Source organism: Panthera uncia (genome assembly GCF_023721935.1).
Source record: "Panthera uncia isolate 11264 chromosome C1 unlocalized genomic scaffold, Puncia_PCG_1.0 HiC_scaffold_3, whole genome shotgun sequence".
Classification (NCBI taxonomy): domain Eukaryota; kingdom Metazoa; phylum Chordata; class Mammalia; order Carnivora; family Felidae; genus Panthera; species Panthera uncia.
This window is the reverse complement of record NW_026057584.1, coordinates 35,025,640-35,040,456: the sequence shown is the minus strand read 5'-3', so window position 1 is coordinate 35,040,456 and position 14,817 is coordinate 35,025,640. Positions and strand designations below refer to the sequence as shown.

The 14,817-nt window shown below is 38.7% G+C and overlaps 1 pseudogene; it reads left to right on the top strand.

Moving 5' to 3' along the window:
* The window catches only part of LOC125911374 (aldehyde oxidase-like), a 72,424-nt pseudogene that overhangs the window by 33,242 nt on the left and 24,365 nt on the right, over positions 1-14,817 (top strand).

Below are 14,817 nucleotides of genomic sequence, written 5' to 3'. Positions count from 1 at the left end.
TTTTTAAATCATTTTTGTCTGTTTCAAAAACTGTTCTTAGCCGTTATTAGGACATGTCTGTTTAAGACAAATTAATTTTCCTTCATCTAAGAATGTCTTGATTTCTTTTTCATTCTTGAACAATATTTTCACTAGGTATAGATTTCTGAGTTTACAGGTCTTTTAGCAGTTGAAGAAAGATGTACCATTTCCACTGGCCTCCATGGTCTCTAATGAGAAATCTGCCTTTTGAAGTATTTTCTCCTATAGATAAGATACTGTTTTTCTCTGTCTGCTTTCAAGATATTTTCTTGTTTTTACTTTTCAGAAGTTTGACTCTGATGTATCTCAGCATGGATTTCTTTGGATTTATCATATTTTAAAATATTCGCTCAGCTTCTTGAATCTATAGGTTTGTGCCTTTTGCCAAGTTTAGGACATTTTCAACTATTATTTCTTCAAATATTTGACGTCAGTGACCCAAATGTTCAATCTTTTATTATAGTTATACATGTTCCTGAAGCTCTGCTCATTATAGTTTCAGTCTGTTTTCTTTCTGATGTTCAGGGTAGGCAGTTTCTTGTATTCTATATTCTTGGTCACCGATTATTTGCTCTGTTGTTTCTATTCTGTTGTTGAGCTTTTCCATTGAGCCTCCTAAATTTGGGTTGTTGTATTTCTTAGCTCTAAAATTTCCATTTGGCCCTTTTTATATCTTCTCTTTGCTGAAATTTTCCATTTTCCCATTTGTTTTAAGTGTTTATGTAAATGCTCACTGAAGCATTTTCATTACGACTGCTTTAAAATCCTTGTCAGATTATTCTAACATCTGTGTCATCTCAGTGTTGGCATCACTTGATTGTCTTTTCTCATTCAAGTTGAGTTCTTGGTATAATAAATGATTTTCAATTGTATTCTGGACACTTGAGTATTATGTTGTAAGACTCTGGATCTTATGTGAATCTTCTATTTTACAGAACACCTCTGACCCTGTGTTGGTAGGAAAAAGGGGGTTGCCCTGTTATTGCTGGGTGAAGGGTGGAAGTCCTGATTCCTCATATGGTCTCCACCAACACCACCACAGCACAGGGTTTGGGGCATCCCATTACAGCCTGACAAGGGTGGATGTCTAGATTTTGCATTCAACTTTTTCAGATAGGGATGGGGTCACGGTTTTTTTTTTTTTTTTTTTCTGTAGTGTTTTGCTAGAGTAGAATGGTTATTATATAAAAGTTTTCTTGCTAGGTTTCCCATCTCTTGGTCCTTTGGCTGGAGAAAGTAGGCTTTTCTTGGGGCTTTTCTTTCTGTCATTTCATATTGAAATTTTGGGATTGCTGGCTTCTCTGGCACCAACTCTGTGATATATGAAGCAAACAACAACAACAAAGAACATGAACTCACTGAACTCACCATGTGTCTTTCCTTGGGTCCCAGAGTTCCTAAGGGTCTGCCTTCTTCTCTCTACATTTTAGAGTCTTCTTCTCTATTTCTTTTATATATAAATAAAGAAGGCTGTTAGCTGTACTTAGGACAAAGAACCAAGAGAAGTGCATCTAGTCCATCTCATCTTGGACCAGAAATCTCCTTGCCATCACATTTTGACTGACTCTAGAATGTCACACACCTTTTTCTAGGGCTCTGTGACCTGCCGTATTGGCAGACCTAACAGATACCCTTATAGAACCGTACTTAAAATCTGCAGATATAATGAAGCTAAGTGTTTGTTTATGACCCTTAACTGTGTAGCCTGCTGTTTCTCCATAATGGAATAACAACTAGGGAATGCTACCTGTTCTAGCTGAAAGCCTTCTTGACTGGGGTGTACTTTCCTATAACAGGTGAAATACGTATGGGACGTCAAGGACACTTTTATATGGAATCCCAAAGCATGCTTGTTGTTCCCAAAAGAGAGGATCAAGAAATTGATGTCTGTGTTTCCACAGTTTCTGAAATACATACAGGTAATAATGGGGCCGTTGTGGAAGGGATGTGGTTAAAGGTTTCTGCTGGCTAAATACACCTGAGCAATTAGAGACCCCAAAAAAGTCTTAAGGAACTGAAAGAATTTGGAATACTAACAGCCCTGTCCATTTGGGTATCAATAGCTGCATCATTTCAAAGCTTTTAAGAGAGTATTATGAAAGTCTGGGCTTTTTGTTTATGGAACTGTAACTCCAGAACCAGTTATGGAGGCAGTAGGTCTCTTTTGCTATACTCTTGGCATTGGTAAGAATACAAAAGAGAAAAGAGGAAGGCCTGCCCTCTAAAGCTTATAAGTACCTAACTCACATGAAGCAGTTAGGAAATGGTATTGGACAGAATGCAACTGAGTACTAAATCATCTAAGTCAGAGTTTACACAGAAGGAAGAATTAAAAGAATAGAGTGTTTGCTGAGAGCTAGAATCATCCAGAAAGTCCATGAAGATGAAGTCTTAAGTTTGGATCTGCAGTGAGAATGAGGTTTGTCTAGATGGTGAAAAAAGAGGCCAATTCTAGGCAATTCTACACCAAAATAAAATGCCACTCACTCACTCATTCCTTCTGTAAACATGTATTGCCTGTGTCTTATATATCAGGCAGCATGCATGTAAGAAAGGAAGAATGGCATAAAGACTGCCCAAGCTGGAATAAAGGATGCATTTAGGAGTGGCTGGTTTAAGTATCAGGGTAAAAGCAAGGGGAACAAAGCAAAAGGGTTGACTTAGTAGGTCATACGCACCAGTGTTATTACCAGAGCAGGTGGGCATGTGGGAATGTGGGGAAAGAGGCCTTTTAGAAGCTAGAACATTAAGAAGGGTCAAGTGAGCCCCACTCCAGTCCTGTCTGCTCCTCACTCCCTGTGTGATATTGGGCCCATCACTTCATCCTTCTTGGCTCCTCATATACAAACATGAGTTGTTACTATTAAAAGACCTCCAAACGTTAGGATGGCAAGGTAGAGCAAGACCTGCATCCAGGGAAGACCCACTGGCCAACTTTAGCAATAATACAAATGGGAGTTGAGAAATGTGTCCAGTGGAGAAAGCAGAATGTGGGGAAAAGAACCAGGCTGAGAGAGGTTTGCAAGGGCATGAAATCTTGCTGCTTCAGGAAACCTATCCCATGCGTTTAGTAGGTAAAGGATACTTTGGGTATGGTTCATGGGGAAAATTTTCAAAAATTTATTGACACAATCAACAAAAGAAAGCCGGAGTAGCCATACTTATATCAGACAATCTAGACTTTAAAATAAATACTGTATCAAGAGCTGTAGAAGGGCATTATATCATAATCAAGGGGTCTAACCACCAAGAAGACCTAACAATTGTAAACATTTATGCGCCAAATGTGGCAGCACCCAAATATGTAAATCAATTAATCACAAACATAAAGAAACTCATCGATAGTAACACCATAATAGTAGGAGACTTCAATACCCCACTCACAGCAATGGACAGATCATCTAATCAAAAAATCAACAAGGAAACAATGGCTTTGAATGACACACTGGACCAGATGGACTTAACGGATATATTCAGAACATTTTATCCTAAAGCAGCAGAATATACATTCTTCTCCAGTGCACATGGAACCTTCTCCAGAATGGACCATATACTGGGACACAAATCAGCCCTAAGTAAGTACAAAAAGATAGAGATCATACCGTGCATATTTTCAGACCACAACGCTGTGAAACTCAAAATCAACCACAAGAAAAAATTTAGAAAGGTAACAAATACTTGGAGACTGAAGAACATCCTACTAAAGAATGAATGGGCTAACCAAGAAGTTAAAGAAGAAATTAAAAAGTATATGGAAGTCAATGAAAATGATAACACCACAACCCAAAACCTCTGGGACACAGAAAAGGCAGTCATCAGAGGAAAGTATATAGCAATCCAGGCCTTCCTAAAGAAGGAAGAAAGATCTCAGATACACAACCTAACCTTACAACTTAAGGAGCTGGAAGAAGAACAGCAAATAAAACCCAAAACCAGCAGAGGACAGGAAATAACAAAGATTAGAGCAGAAATTAATGCTATCTAAACAAACAAACAAAAAAAAAACCCCAAAAAACAGTAGAACAGATCAGAAGCTGGTTCTTTGAAAGAATTAACAAAATTGGGAAACCACTAGCCAGTTTGATCAAGAAGAAAAAGGAAAGGACCCAAATAAATAAAATCAAGAATGAAAGAGGAGAGATCACAACCAACACAGCAGAAATAAAAACAACAATAAGAGAATATTGAACAATTCTATGCCAATAAAATGGGTAATCTGGAAGAAATGGACAAATTCCTAGAAACATATACACTACCAAAACTGAAACATGAAGAAATAGAAAATTTGAACAGACCCATAACCAGTAAGGAAATCGAGTTAGTAATCAAAAATCTGCCAAAAAACAGGAGTCCAGGGCCAGATGGCTTTCCAGGGGAATTCGACCAAACATTTAAGGAAGAGTGAACACCTATTCTCTTGAAGGTGTTCCAAAAAAATAGAAATGGAAGGAAAACTTCCAAACTCTTTCTATGAAGCCAGCATTACCTTGATTCTAAAACCAGACAGAGACCCCACTAAAAAGAACTATAGACCAATTTCCCTGATGAAAATGGATGCAAAAATCCTCAACAAGATATTAGCCAACCAGCTCCAACAATACATTAAAAAAATTATTCACCACAACCAAGTGGGATTTATACCTGGGATGCAGGGCTGGTTCAATATCCACAAAACAATTAACGTGATTCATCACATCAATAAAAGAAAGGACAATAACCATCTGATCCTCCCAATAGATGCAGAGAAAGCATTTGACAAAATACAGCATCCTTTCTTGATAAAAACCCTCAAGAAAGTAGGGATAGAAGGAGCATACCTTGAGATTATAAAAGCCATATATGAATGACCCAATGCTAATCTCATCCTCCATGGGGAAAAACTGAGAGCTTTCCCCCTAAGGTCAGGAACAAGACAGGGATGTCCACTCTCACCACTGTTATTCAACATAGTATTGGAAGTCTTAGCCTCTGCAATCAGACAACACAGAGAAATAAAAGGCATCCAAATCAGCCAGGAGGAGATCAAACTTTCACTCTTCGCATGATGACATGATACTCTATATGGAAAACCCAAAAAATTCCACCAAAAACTGCTAGAATTGATTCATGAATTCAGCTAAGTTGCAGGATTATAAAATCAATGCACAGAAATCGGTTGCATTCCTATACACCAACAATGAAGCGACAGAAAGAGAAATCAAGGAATCGATCCCATTTATAATTGCACCAAAACCTGTAAAATACCTAGGAATAAATCCAACCAAAGAGGTGAAAAATCTATACACTGAAAACTATAGAAAGCTTATGAAAGAAATTGAAGACGAGACAAAAAAATGGAAAAAGATTTCATGCTCCTGGATAGGAAGAACAAATATTGTTAAAATGTCAATACTCCCCAAAGCAATCCACATATTCAATGCAATCCCTATCAAAATAACACCAGCATTCTTCACAGAGCCAGAACAAATAATCCTAAAATTTGTATGGAACCAGAAAAGACCCCAAATAGCCAAAGCAATCTTGAAAAAAAACCAAAGCAGGAGGCATCACAATCCCGGATTTCAAGCTATACTACAAAACTGTAATCATCAAGACAGTATGGTACTGGCACAAAAAGAGACACTCAGATCGATGGAACAGAATAGAGAACCCAGAAATGGACCCACAAATGTATGGCCAACTAATCTTTGACAAAGCAGGAAAGAATATCCAATGAAATAAAGACAGCCTCTTCAGCAAGTGGTGCTGGGAGAACTGGACAACGACATGCAGAAGAATGAACCTGGACCACTTTCTTACACCATACACAAAAATAAACTCAAAATGGATGAAAGACCTAACTGTAAGACAGGAAGCCATTAAAATCCTTGAGGAGAAGGCAGGCAAAAGCCTCTTTGATCTTGGCCGCAGCAACTTCTTACTCAACACGTCTCTGGAGGCAAGGGAAACAAAAGCAAAAATGAACTCACCAAAATAAAAAGCTTCTGCCCAGAGAAGGAAACAATCAGCAAAACTAAAAGGCAACTGATGGAATGGGAGAAGATATTTGCAAACGACATGTCAGATAAAGGGTTAGTATCCAAAATCTATAAAGAACTTATCAAACTCAACACCCAAAAAACAATCCAGTGAAGAAATGGGCAAAAGACACGAATAGACCCTTCTCCAAAGAAGACATCCAGATGGCCAACCAACACATGAAAAAATGCTCAACATCACTCATCATCAGGGCAATACAAATCAAAACCACAGTAATATACCACCTCACACCAGTCAGAATGGCCAACATTAACAAGTCAGGCAACAACAGATGTTGGTGAGGATGCGGAGAAAGGGGAACCCTTTCGCACTGCTGGTAGGAATGCAAGCTGGTGCAGCCACTCTTGAAAACAGTATGGAGGTTCCTCAAAAAATTAAAAATAGAACTACCCTATGACCCAGCAATTGCACTACTAGGCATTTATCCACGGGATAGAGGTGTGCTGTTTCGAAAGGACACATGCACCTCCGTGTTTATAGCGGCACTATCAACAATAGCCAAAGTATGGAAAGAGCCCAAATGTCCATGGATGGATGAATGGATAAAGAAGATGTGGGATATATATACAATGGAGTATTACTCGGCAATCAAAAAGAATGAAATCTTGCCATTTGCAGCTACGTGGATGGAACTGGAGAGTATTATGCTAAGTGAAATTAGTCAGAGAAGGACAAAAATCATATGACTTCACTTATATGAGGACTTTAAGAGACAAAACAGATGAACATAAGGGAAGGGAAACAAAAATAATATAAAAACAGGGAGGGGGACAAAACAGAAGAGACTCATAAATATGGAGAACAAACTGAGGGTTACAGGAGGGGTCGTGGGAGGGGGGATGGGCTAAATGGGTAAGGGGCACTAAGGAATCAACTCCTGAAATCATCGTTGCACTATATGCTAACTAATTTGGATGTAAATTTTTAAAAATTAAAAATAAAATGAAAAAAATTTATTGACACAAAAATATCACATTTCTATTGAAGGGACTGCTTAATATTAATGATAGATAAATACTACTGAGATCAGTTGTGGATGTATGCTTAGGTTATTGGAAATTATCCCATTATTTAGTGTAACCACACAGTTTCTGTAATGTGTACAACATTTTGGAATCAAAACATGTTAAGGCTGCCTGTCTCCCTTGCTGCAGGTGCATCAGATTAATGGGAACTGTTATCATTCACAGGACATAGTTGCTGTGACCTTGAAGCTCCCAGCTAACAAGGTTGTGTGTCATGCAAAGCGTGGTGGTGGGATGTTTGAGGGGAAGACCAATAAAACCGGCATCATGGCAGCCATCACCACATTTGCTGCCAACAAGTAAGTGGAAAAAATCTGCTAAGTAGACAAAAAATAAAAGGAAGTCATGCTGTACATTCTCAATGTTGGGGTTAAGGAGGAAGAATTTGGGTCAAGATTATTTAAAATCACAAATAATACACAAATACATACGGCTGCCAGCTTATTACAACTTTTTAATCTAATATGTCATACCAGATACTAAGAACTGAAATGAGAATCAGTTACTGAAAAGAATGAAAGCCAGAGTAAAAATACCTGAGGAATAGACAAAAACAAGTCCTAAATGGATGGTGGTTACTTGTCCTTAGCACCTGTATGTATATATAGATCAATTTAACCTTTTGAAAAAAGTTCAATCTTTTATATATGTATTATATATGCACTATATATATATACATATTTATGATCTTTTACATGTATTTCTCTATAATAGTTTGTATATTATATATGATATATATTAAATATATAAATATATGTACTTATACATATATTTTCTTGATTTAAATGAAGACTTTGCTTTTGTTATGCTTACCTTTATTTATATTACCATTTTCCTTTAAAGATCTGAAAACATTACCATAGGAAATAGTCTTTGGAGCAGGCACGTGTAGAAGTCTTAATTTCTTTGCTGAATAATATGAGTCAGTTCTTGTATCCCATGAAGCAAAAGGACCTTGATTCCCAACCTGTCCTTTCAGAGAGCACTTGGTAATCAGACATCACCCTAGTTCCTCCATTTGTTACCAGCCTATAATGTGGCTTGGGACCACTTGCCTATAGCAGATTTCCATTGTGATAACCACGGGAAGTACTCCCAAGCAAAACCCTAAAGTCTCTGGCACCCAAGACCCTCCCCCACATAAGTAATGAACGCCAGGCATTGTGCCCTGACCTAAGAGGAGGGGAGGCCACAGTGCATGCCTGAGATCAGGACAGCCTGGGTTCAGTAGTTCTATTGTTCTGTAATGTGTGTGGATGTCACTCCAGCTCTCACTGAGAGTTATATAATCCCCAGATGGTACCTGCTTGGTAAAAAGTTTACCACTCTTTCTTTTTTTCTGCTTTAGACATGGTCATGCCGTCGATTGCATTGTGGAGCGAGAAGACATGTTAATAACTGGAGGCCACCACCCTTACCTTGGAAAGTACAAAGTGAGTAGAAGAAAAGCGGGGATGGAAAATATTTATGTTATAAAGGTAACATGGCATAATTGCAAAGGGTAGCACTTGGCAAAGGGTAGCACTTGGTTAGTCTCAAAGGGGACTAACAATGAGCAAATCAACAAACCGTGCTTTTATTTAACTTCCCATTCCTTGTGCTGAATGATTACTAGCTGGTTCACATCTGCTTTGCTCAAAGATGTGCTTTGAGCTACATACTTTTCAGTACGTAAAAAAATACTAACTGGTATTGGCTGGTACAGAAGAGTAACTGGAAAATACGTAAGTATATATACATCTATGAAAGTAGATCTGATAACTGTACTACTTCCACATACTTTAAAATAGGATAATTCCCAATAGGGTTCTGTGAAATTGCAATTATTTGCCAACAGGTTCCTCATTTTTCAGGATATCAAGGGTATTTTTGTAAAATTGTCTCAGAAATTCTTAGAAAAATTTCTATAGCAGAAAATAATTATTCTTTTGCTTTCTAAGAAATAATTTAACTTGTTAGAGTGGGTTAACTGCCATAACAAACAACAAAAAATTTCTGGGGCTTAACCCTGTATTGTGTGATTTCTTCGTCAAGTAACAGCCCAGTATAATCAGTAGGGGTTACAGGGAAGAGAAGAGGAGAGGACTCTGCTCCGAAAAATCATTCAGGGACTTAAACGTAGCACCACCATCATCCCCTCAGACTGAATTGTCAAATATGGAGGTCACAGGGCTCATATGGCTATTTAAGTGTAAATTTAAATTAACTAAATTAAATAAAACAAAAAATTCAGTTCCACAGTGGCATTAGCTATATTTCAAGTGCTCAATAACTACATGTGGCCAGTGACTGCCGTATTGAACATGTAGATATAGAACATTGCTATCATCACAGAAAGTTCTATTTCATAGCACTCAGAGAGGATTCTAAGTCCTCCACTGGGTCTTCTGAAGAGGGCAGAACACAAGGGGAGAGGGAGAACTTGGACTGTTATGTGGGAGGTGTTTTAGGCACCTGGTGTGTAAGTGTGGACCTTGCTTCTATTCATGTTATTAGCCAGAACTTTGCCACCTAACTACAAGGGTAGCTGGGCAGTGTAGTCAGATTCTGTGTGCCCAGGATAAAAGACAATAGCATTTGTTGAACACAGCATCATCTCCACCACAACTGGTGTACCTACGTACATATTTTTAGGAGATAATGGATGTATTTATTTCAACTCACACTCACTCTCTATTTTGAATTTGGTGTAGTTTAACAACAATTTATTAGAGTGAACTTTGTTCTGACAGAGATTACATTTTGGAGGTTGAGGGGGAAATAAAACTTACATATATGAAGTCATTATGAAAACATACTAATCTCAGGTTAAAAGATGAGATACACATAGTAAAACTATGAGGAGAGATGAACATGAGTTACAGTATGTACAGGAGGCATCTTAGATAAGGTGAAACATAAATGGCCTTCAAGAATAGATGGGCAGAAGGGGTGCCTGGGTGGCTCAGTCAGTTAAGCATCCACCTTGGCTCATATCATGATGTTATGGTTCGTGAGTCTGAGCCCTACCCTGGGCTCTGTGCTGACAACATGGAGCCTGCTTGGGATTTTCTCTCTCTCCTCTCTCTGCCCCTTCCATGCTCACTCTCTCTCAAAATAAATAAATACACTTAAAAAATCTATTTAAAAATAATTAAAAAAGAATAGATGGGCAGAAATAAGGCATAAGGGTGATGGGAATAGCAAAAGCAAAAATGCAGAGGTGGGATAAACATAGCATGATTGATACGGGTGGCCATGAGGAGAGAGGGGGAATTAGAACACACGATGATTACTGAAAAGTAGTGGAAAATAAGATTGGTTAGGTTAAGTGATGCCAGACAGAGAGGAGCCTAGAGTTTCAAGTTGAAACTTGATCTTACAAGAAGGAGTAAGACGGTGTAGATCTTTGATCAGTCGTGTCATAACCAAACATAGGTGCATTGGGGAGGGTAATAGGATAGCACTGGGCAGGATGGCCTGGGGAGGAGAGAGGATGGAGGCAGACTGACCATCAGAAGGCAGCTGATGCGTTCAGACATGAAGTAGTTGGGGTCTGAGCTGTGATAGTAAGATATAGAAGAAGTGAGTCCAAGAGCCACTGTAGTATAAAATAAAATGGAGTTGGTGACAAACTTGGCAAAATACAGGGGAGAATAAAACCACAAACGTGACTCGGAAGTTTCTAGCAGAAAAAGCGAGGTTGGAAGGAGGAACCAATCTGGAGGAACAATGATGAGCTTGTTCATATAAATACAGAACATTTAAGTACAAATGTCTTGCACCAATATGGAACTTTATTAAATGGGCTGGTTATAGTTATAGAGGCCAAAAGCATAGTGGTGATGATAATTATGAGAAAATAATGTTTTCTAATATAGAGTGAGGACAGGAGATGATATCAATGACACCTATAATAGTAATATTAATAATTTGTATTTAGAACATTTGCTGTGTTTCAGTCACTCACCTATAATTTTTCCATGCATTACCTTATTTATTGCCATTTCACAGACAGATTCTATAGGTAGCCTAGCTAGCATCACAGGGCTAGTTAAGTGGCAGAGCCGGGACCCAAAATTAAACTGCTGGAATTCATAGACTTTGCCCTTGACTACTACTTCGGTTTGAATTTGGTTCTTTTCAACAGAAATCACAAAGTGAACTCTAATAAGTTCAGAGATATTGAAGCAGAATTCAGATAGAAAGCAGGGATATTGGACATGTAGTTTTTTTTTTTAATGTTTATTTATTTTTAAGAGAGAGAAAGAGAGAGCACATGGACAGGGGAGGGGCACAGAGACAGGGAGAGAGACAATCCCAAGCTGAAGGAGTGGAGCCTGACACAGGGCTCAAACTCACAAACCACAAGATCATGACCTGAACAGAAATCAAAAGTCGGACTCCCAGGCACACCTGGGTACATATTAATAACAAAGATTTTTATGTAAAAGACCTCCAGCAGCACTAAATGCTGCTGAGAGTTTTTGTCGAATTGGGCCTTGTGAGAAACATGTGCTGAATCCATTATGAGCAGGTCACCAGATTTGGAGATTAGGTTAGGTGGCTTCAGGGGAGAAGGTTCAGGTAGAAATGTGGAGCCAGAATTCAAGGAGTTGGGGCAGGAATAGGAGGTTAAGAAGTATGCAGTTGATTCGCATTAGGAGGAAAGAAAAGGACTGGTTGAACAGTAGTCATGAATTGCATAGGAGGAGTCTTTGTTTTGCTTTTATATCTTTCTCTACCCTTCTTTTTTTCCTTGATTATTATTTTTAGTTGTAGCAAAATACATACAACATACAATTTGCTATCTTAGCCATGTTTAAGTGTACAGGTCAGTGTCATTAAGTACATTCACTTTGTTGTGCAACCATCACCGCCAGCCATCTCTGGAATTCTTTTCATCTTGTAAAACTGAAACTCCGCACCCACTAAGCAAGATGTCCCCATTTCTTCCTCCCCCAGTGGCCCCGTAGAAACCACCATCCTACTTGCTAGGAATTTGACTATACTAGGTACCTGAAAGAAATGGAATCAAACAGTATTTATCCTTTTGTGACTGGCTTGTTTCACTTAACATAATGTCCTCAAAGTTCATCCATATTATAGCATGTGTTAGAATTTCCTGCCTTTTTAAGGCTGAATAATATTCTATTGTATGTGTCACATTTTATTTATCCATTCATCCATTGATGGACACTTGGATTGCTTCCACACCTTGGCTATTGTGTGTGAATAATGTTGCTATGAACATAGATGTACAAATAGCTCTTCAAGACCGGGCTTTCAAGGCACCTGGGTGGCTCAGTTAGTTAAGGGTCTGACTTCAGACCATGATCTCATGGTCCGTGAGTTCGAGCCCTGTGTTGGGCTCTGTGCTGACAGCTCAGAGCCTGCTTCGGATTATGATGCCTCCCTCTCTCTCTTCCCTTCCCCTGCTTGCGCTCTGTCTCTGTCTCTCGAAAATGAATAAACGTTAAAAATAAAAATAAAAAAATATAAAAGACTGTGCTTTCTATGCTTTTGATTAAATACCCAAAAATGGGATTGCTGCATCATATTATATTTCTATGTTTAATTATTTGAGAACTGCCATACTGTTTTCTACAGCAGCTTCACTCCTTCACATTGCCACCAGTAGTGCACAATGGTTCCAATTTCACCATATACTCAGCTACACTTACTACTTTCTGTTACTGCTTGGTTGGTTGTTGGTGGGTTTTTTTTATAGTAGCCATTCTACTGGATGTGAGGTGGTATCTTATGATTTTGATTTGCATTTCCCTAAAGACTAGTGATGTTGAGCATCATTTCATGTGCTTTTTGGATATTTGAATATTTGGAGAAATGTTTCTTCAAATCCTTTATCCACTTTTTAATCAAGTTTTTTATTGTTGTTGAGTTGTAGGAATTCATATACATGCTGGATATTAATGCTTTATTAGATATATGATTTGAAAATTTTTCTCCCATTCTCTGGTCTGCCTTTTCACTCTATTGATTGTGTCCTTTGATATATGGAAGTTTTAAATTTTGATGTAGTCTAATTTATCTATTTTTTTTCTTTTGTTGCCTGTGCTTTTGGTGTCATATCCAAGAAATCATTGCCAAACCCAGTGTCATGAAATTTTTTATCTATGTAAGGATTCACAAGTGACAAAATAAAATATAGAGAAACATGGTCCCCAGCACTAGTATTAAAGGTCAGTTCTCTCTTATGGGGAGCCTGGGTGGCTCAGTCAGTTGAGCGTCCGACTTCAGCTTAGGTCATGATCTCACACTCCATGAGTTTGAGCCCTGCGTCGGGCTCTGTGCTGACAACTCAGAGCCTGGAGCCTGCTTCAGATTCTGTGTCTCCCTCTCTCTGCCCCTCCCCTGCTCGTGTTCTGTCTCTCTCTGTTTCAAAAATAAATAAAAACATTAAAGCAATTTTTTAAAAAAGTCAGTTCTCTTTTCCTAGGCTGGCTTCATGAATGTTGGCAGAATGTTGGCCCTGGATATGGAGTATTATAGCAATGGAGGTGCCTCCCTGGATGAATTATTATTTGTAAGTGCTTTAAGAAGCAAGTTTACATTCTGGAAAGTCTTAGATAAAATTATATAATTCAGAAAATGTTTAATAGTTAAGGAATATTTTAATAAATAAATAAAGACCCACATTCCAGGGATAGCCATATATTACTTACTGGCACCCCCAGAATAAGTCCAGAGTTGCTAAATCTGTGTCTGTGTATTATCTCCATCTTTCCCATACTTAGATTTCTTTTCCCAAATGCAAGCATTAGACCTCAACAACAGCTCTATTGATATTCTGGACGGGATAATTCTTTGTTGTGGGGCTGTCCTGTGCATTGTGGTATGTTAAGCAGTATTCTTGGCCTCTACCCACTAGATGTCAGTGGCACAGCTACCCTCTGGTGTTAACAACCAAAAGTATCTCTAGAGGTTACCAGGGAAGAGAGAGGACAAAATTGCCTCTGGTTGAGAACCAATGCACTAGGCCAAATACCAAAACACTTTTTTCATGTTTTCCAGGATATTTTATTCATTACATTCTGTAGACCCAGTATTTAAAGCCTATGAATGCTTCAGTGTCTTTGGCAAATGTCTGAAACCTAAAAAAAAAAAAAAATGCATTAGCTCTAAAGCATAACCAGCCTTCCATCCAACACACTTCTGCGTGGCTTTGGCTTTCCTCAGGCACGGCTGATCAGTGAGTCCTGGATCACTGAAGTTGCAGCCAGCTGTGGTTTGGCTCCTGAGAAGGTAATGCTACCTAGTCTCTCTTCCACAAGACCTCAAGCTCCAGAGCAAGGAGAATAATTGGGTGTCATTCAGGTTGAGGAGTTTGAGATTCAGAGGGGCTAAGTGATTTGCCGGAAGTAACACAGCTAACTACTTAAGACAGAGCCAGGACTCCAAAGTTCAGTGATCCTTGTCTTTCTCAGGCTGTTTCCTAAAAATCCTGGAGACAGAGGATATTGAGGAGGGAGCTTTGGATTCCAGGTCATTCAGTGAGCAGTCTCCTTTGGTTAAGGACATTACTCCTGCCAACAAGTCCTGTCAAACCCTTCTTTTTCCTACTTCCTTTAACATCCCAGGCAGGTGTCATGAAGTTTTAGTCATTCAATTACTATTCCTTTCCGTTTTTAAAGTCTGGGTCCCAGTTTCTGTTCCCTTCCCTCTGCCTCTTCCACTCAGAATCCTGGAGCAGAGTTAGACTGGGGAGATACAGTGTGCTTTCTTTTACCCC